General features: G+C 43.5%; 1 pseudogene; it reads left to right on the top strand.

The window, feature by feature from the left end:
• The first annotated feature begins 3,545 nt into the window (after nt 1-3,545).
• LOC122546291 lies at nt 3,546-4,137 on the top strand (annotated as a pseudogene).
• The last annotated feature ends 1,806 nt before the right edge of the window (nt 4,138-5,943 follow it).

The following is a 5,943-nucleotide window of genomic DNA, read 5'->3' on the forward strand; positions in this document are numbered from 1 at the left end:
GTAATATCACCAGAGTGCAAGATCAAACAATTGTACAGGAAGAAAGGGTTTTGATTCTTGTTGCAATGGGATGCGCAACTTATGAGCAGGCGAAGTGATGGCCTAGTGGCATTATGTGAAACAATTTATCCAGAAACTCAGCAAGTGTGCTCTGGACACAGGTCGAAATCCCACAATTGCAAATGATTGAATGTGAATTAAATGCTTCAAAACCGATGTAATTAAAAACCTGTAAGTGAATATTAAACAATCGCTGATGTTAAGAAAAATCCACCGGGTGCATTCATGTCTTTAGTGAAGTAATCTAAGGTGGGTCTTTTCTCCAATTGTCCTCGACCCCGATAGCCCCGCCCACCTGCACATTGACCTTCTCAAGATGGCGGCTCTGAGGCCCGCACTCCCTCTTCCCTCAAACAAATGGCGGCCGTCACCCTGGGCCGCTTTCCCGACAGAGACCACCATCTCCTTATCAGGTCCTGGAGGGTCGTTTTCGGGTTTTTTCACCTGTATCGGCGTCTTGTGAATTTTCTCCGCTCCTTTCTCCCAGTGAGTCTCCCACACGCCGCTCTCTGAAGCCGATCGTAGCCGCACCCGGAGAAAGCTGCTCCAAGTCTCGCCGTGTCTTCGTTAATGTGACACTGCGCATGCCCTTCATAGAAACTAAACTGCGCGTGCGTCGGATGTTATCAGTGAGTTTATAGAGAACATTCATACCTGCATAGAATCAAGGGAGAAATATTAGACATTAGCAATTGCTCTGTCGAGTTACAGGCATTGAGATGGTTCATATACAAATAGATTTCTCGGTCAAACTTAACCATACCGGCCAGGTAAGTAAATTACCAATCGTTCTGGGAGTTTGAAAAGAAGTTTGTTACTCGAGTTGTGTAAATCGATTGGAAATATGTACATTGTCAGATTTACATCTTAACGATTTCTTTAAAACCTCACATTGTTTTATGAGAGGGGATAATGCTCCACGATGTCGTGAGAATGATCAATCCTGCAAAACAGTTTACTTTCTGACGAATGCTGAAGCGTTCACTCCCGAGAATGCATTGGTCCCGCTCCTCACTCACTCTGGTTGGAGGACCGGACGCTGATCTGTCCTCCAGTTCCGCCCCTTCTTCCCAATTGCGACTCAGCAGCGAAGCAACAGAAACATTCAGGGACAAGGGAAGTTGGAGTCGATGCCTTGTGAGCGGTGAAAATATCCCGAATCTTGGACCGAGAGGCCTTGGTTCAATTCACAGATGGTGCAGGTGTGTTGCGGTGGGATATAAAGGTGCTTTTCTGGAACTCCCTCAGTTTTGGAGGTGAAAATAGGTGAGAAGGAGTAGGGTTTTGTATGGAGCTACCTGTTCCGCTCCTGTTGCAGCATCTTATTATTGCCCTGACTCTACCTCGTACATGTTTGGTAGAGATCAGTGACATTTCATAAGCCCACAATACAAGATCCGTAACTCTGTTTAAGACAGCAGAAATCTCTTTTAGCACTATAGTCATGGATCTGTTGCAGTATGTTGCCATACTCTTTATGATAGACAAACTGATTTTGGAACCTCCTCTGACTTAAGACTGTATGCACTGCTTGCACTCTTCCATTTCCCCTTTGCACGTTCCCTTTCCAACCCACCCCTCCTGCATCACCCCAAAGTTGGAGCTGTCAAGAGCAGAAGTCTGTGGAATAGCCTCCCTCAACTTCTCTATCCTCCTTTTAAGATGTATTTTAAAATCATTCTCTTTAATCAACGTTTTGATCATCCATGAAGCACCTTAGGAGATTTGCCATTGTGAAAGTTCCATACAAGGCAAGTCGTTGTTGTTATTGCCGTACAGGAATGATGCAGTCAAAATTCTAACAAGAAAGTCACTGATAGGCGTAGTGTATAGGCCACCAAATAGGCATAGGTATTAAACAAATTCATAACTAATGCCTGTACAAATGGTACAGCTATTATCGTGGGTGATTTTAATCTACATGTAGATTGGTCAAACCAGGTCAAACCTAACCTGCTGCGCTTTTCCAGCAACACATTTTCAGCTCTGATCTCCAGCATCTGCAATCCTCACTTTTTCCTTGGATGCTGTCTGACCTGCGCTTTTCCAGCAACACATTTTCAGCTCAAACCAAATCAGTCAAGGTAGCCTTGAGGAGTACATTAAGTGTATTCATGATAGTTTTCTTGAACAGTATGAAATGGAACTGACAAGGGAGCAAGTTATCCAAGACCTGGCCCTGTGCAATGAGGCAGGAATAATCAATGACTTCAGAATTAGGGATCCCCTGGGAAGAAGCGATCACCGTATGGTTGAATTAGAATATATATGGAGAGTGTGAAGATAATAACTAATAACTGGGTCCTGTGCTTGAACACTGGGAACTACAATAGAATGAGAGAGAATCTGGATAAAGTAGACTGGAAACAAACATTTTATGGTGGGAAGTTGATGAGCAGTGGAAGATTTTCAAAGACATTTTACAAAAGTCTATTCCAGTGAAAAGGAAGAACTGTATGAAAAGGCATACTCGGCAATGGGTATCTGAGGAAAGTGATCAAATTAAACCATAAGACCATAAGACATAGGAGAGGAAGTAAGGCCATTCGGCCATCGAGTCCACTCCGCCATTTAATCATGGCTGATGGGCATTTCAACTCCACTTACCCGCATTCTCTCCGTCGCCCTTAATTCCTTGTGACATCAAGAATTTATCAATCTCTGCCTTGAAGACATTTAGCGTCCCAGCCTCCACTGCACTCCGTGGCAATTAATTCCACAGGCCCACCACTCTCTGGCTGAAGAAATGTTTCTGCATTTCTGTTCTGAATTGATCCATTCTAATTCCAAGGCTGTGCCCATGGGTCCTAGGCTCCTCGCCTAACGGAAACAATTTCCTAGAGTCCACCCTTTCCAAACCATGTATTATCTTGTAAGTTTCTTTTAGATCTTCTCTTAACCTTCTAAACGCCAATGAATACAATCCCAGGATCCTCAGCTATTCCTCGTATGTTAGACCTACTATTCCAGAGATCATCCGTGGGAATATCTGCTGGACACACTCCAGTGCCAGCATGTCCTTCCTGAGGTGTGGGGACCAGAACTGGACACAGTATTCTAAATGGGCCTAATCAGAGCTTTTTAAAGTCTCAGTAGCACATCACTGCTTTTATATTCCAACCTTCTTAAGATAAATGACAACATCGCATTTGCTTTCTTAATCACGGTTTCAACCTGATTAAGAATCCTCGACTAGCACTCCTAGATCCCTTTATATTTTGGTTTTATTAATTTTCTCACCGTTGAGAAAGTAGTCCATGCTTGTATTCTTTTTTCCAAAATGCAAGACCTCGCGTTTGCACACATTGAGTTCCATCAGCCCTTTCCTGGACCCCTCTCCCAAACTGTCTAGATCCTTCTGCAGCCTCCCCACTTCCTCAGTACTACCTGCCTGTCCACCTAACTTCGTATCATCAGCAAACTTCGTTAGAATGCCCCCAGTCCCTTCATCAAGATCATTAATATATAATGTGACTATGCAGGTAACCATGCCTGGGATCCAATCAACACCAAGTCCAGCAGTAACTTTAGTGCAATTGCTGAATGGGCAGACTGTTTAACTCCAAGGAGTTATCCAAGCAGCTCAGTCCTCAGTCATACAGTCCCCTCAATTTCAGACTGTTCAGATTTCTACTATACTTGAAAATGAGGACTCCGAGGAATCTGTGGATAGCATGACTGACTCTCAGAAATGTAGAGAAATTCTACTGAGACGGCCTTCATACAGGAAAATCCTGAATGAACTTTCTTCTGATCCCCCCAGTGTGCCAAGAAATCGATGAGGAAAAATCAGAAGAAGAATCTGTCTCAACCATTACTACAATGACAATGCAGACACCCATCTATCAGATGAGCAGCGGACAATACATTGCTATTACACAGGGGGGAGCAATTCAGTTGGCCAACAATGGTACGGATGGAGTGCAAGGACTCCAGACACTAACAGTGACCAACGCAGCTACAGCCAAGGTTGGAGCAGCCATTATACAGTATGCACAGAGCCCTGATGGACAGCAAATCTTTGTGCCGGGCAGAATTTTGATAGAAATTGTCCCATTGTACAGACAATTGAACAAAGTGAGTGGAGGACTGTGAAACTTTCCAGTGGAACATAGATACATTGAGTGAGTGGGTAATGGTCTGTCAAATGAAATAGAATGTTTGTAAATATAAAGTTTATACTCTTTGGTTGTAGTAACATTTAAAAAAAAAACTTGAATGTTATAAAGTTGCATCATTTGCTCTTCAGAGGGACCTGAGCATCCTTCTGCATGAAGGTTGGTCACCAGGTACAACAATCAATTCAGAAAACAAATGGAATTTTGTCCTTCATTCCTGAAGGGATTGTGTTTAAAAGCAGAGGTTATTTTCCAGCTGTATTTGGGTGCTGTTGAGACCACACCTGGAGTACTCCATGTAGTTTTTATCTTCTTCGTTGAGAAAGGATGTACTGGCACGAAAGGGGGGTGCCGAGGATGTTAACTGGGTTGACTTCGGAGTTGAGGGGGTTGGCTTAAGAGAGACTGACTAGATTGGGATTATAATCATTGGAATTCAGAAGAATGGAAACACATAAAATAATGAATGGAATGGATAAAATAGAAGTAGAGAGATGTTTCCATTAGCAGGTGAAGCCAGGACAAGAGGGCATCACCACAACACTTAGAGGCAGCAAATTTAAGACTGAATTGAGAAGGAACTTCTTGACATCGATGGAATTCATTGCCCAGGGAAGTAGTTGATGCTAGTTCAGTAAACGTTTTTAAAGCTAGGTTAGATTTTTTTAAAAAGTAATTAATTAATAGACATGGTGAGAACGTGGGTAAATGGTTCTGTGTCCACGAAATGATCAACCATGATCTTCTTGAATGGGAGAGCAGGCTCGAAGGGCAGGACGGCCTTCTACTGTTCCTAGTTCTTCTTCTGTTATACATCCTCCCTCATTCGTGACTTGGAGGTGTTGGTGTTGGATTGGGATGGACAAAAGTAAAATTCACACAACACTAGGCTATTGATCAACAAGATTATTTGGAAGCACTAGGTTTGCTGCTTCTTCATCAGGTGGTTTTGAGATGCTGTTGTCATTTTTAACTCTTGTAACTCATGAACAGCAACAAAAGTCACGAAGCAATCCGCATACTCCAGCCAACAATGGACTCCGGGTGATTGATGTCAGCGGTGGACCAATGGAAAGGCATGGACAGAGCTGGAGGACCTGGCAGGGCAGTTGGTCCTCCGACCAATCAGGGTGATTTAGGGACGGGATTAGGCTTTACCACGTGATCATCCTCGTGGTCGTTTCGGGATGTGTGGACGGAGCGCTGTTGGTAAATACAGAAATAAACAGCAGGAAGCGTGAGGGAAATGTTGTTGGTATGGGTTGAGAGGGTTTATAGACATTTGGTGCACATCGAAAATACAAATTTGAAACTTAGTCCCTTTTTTGCAGTAAACGGGAAAATGCCTCATCCAGCGATTGACTCGAGTAAGCGCCGCCATCTTTATTCGGGGCAACAATTCACTGGACCCGTGCAGCCGCCAGCTTTGTGGGGGGCAAAGTTCAGCGGGACGCATGTGCAGCCCTCTCTGGTAGAGAGTCATAGGGCAGGATTTGCACAGAGCATATTCACACCAAGAGAAAAGGATTTTTTTTCTGGATTTGTTTTGTCATTCATTTAAATGATTTGGATGTGAATAGAGGCGGTACAGTTAGTAAGTTTGCAGGTGACACCAAAATTGGAGGTATTGTGGACAGTGACAAAGGTTGTCTCAGAGTACAATGGGATATTGATCGGATGGAACAATGGGCTGGGGAGTGGCAGATAGGGTTTAATTTAGATAAATGTGAGGTGCTGCATTTTAGAAAAGCAAATCAGAGCAGGA

This window comes from Chiloscyllium plagiosum, unplaced genomic scaffold (assembly GCF_004010195.1).
Source record: "Chiloscyllium plagiosum isolate BGI_BamShark_2017 unplaced genomic scaffold, ASM401019v2 scaf_44433, whole genome shotgun sequence".
Classification (NCBI taxonomy): Eukaryota; Metazoa; Chordata; class Chondrichthyes; order Orectolobiformes; family Hemiscylliidae; genus Chiloscyllium; species Chiloscyllium plagiosum.